Raw genomic sequence first — 575 nt, 5'->3', positions numbered from 1 at the left:
TCCTAAGGACTTTCTTGCCCAGGCTGGCTTTTAACCTTGATCCTCAGATCTCAGCCTCCTGAGTAGTTAGGATTACAGGTGTGAGCCAACAATGCCCAGCTTTTCACGGAGTTTTTTACCTGGTCTGGCTTTGATTTTTTTTTTTTTTTTGGTTGGTTGTGGGCCTGAACTCTGGGCCTGGGCATTAGGTTAACCCTCTACCACTTGAGCCACAGCGCCACTTCTGGCTTTTTCTGCTTACGTGGTGCTAAAGAATGGAACCCAGGGCCTCATGCATGCAAGGCAAGCACTCTACAACTGAACCACCTTCCCAGCCTGTATATCTTTAATTTTATACGAAACCCTCAGTTTCCTAGAATGGCTGTGCAGATTTAGATTCCCTACTGGGTTATTGTATTTTATGATTTAACGATATGAGTTCTAGGAGTCAAGTTCACACCCGATTGTCAGTTCAAAGGCTGGTTGAGTCTTTTGCAGACTTCACGTATAGAAGCTGAGTCCTGTAGGTTTGGCGATAGGAAATAACAAACCTGACTGCTTCAGAGTTTCAGGCTGGCATCAAGTCTTGCCAGACC

This window comes from Dipodomys merriami, unplaced genomic scaffold (assembly GCF_024711535.1).
Source record: "Dipodomys merriami isolate MVZ:Mamm:240054 unplaced genomic scaffold, mDipMer1.0.p SCAF_42, whole genome shotgun sequence".
Taxonomy (NCBI): Eukaryota; Metazoa; Chordata; class Mammalia; order Rodentia; family Heteromyidae; genus Dipodomys; species Dipodomys merriami.
This window is presented reverse-complemented; position numbering follows the sequence as displayed.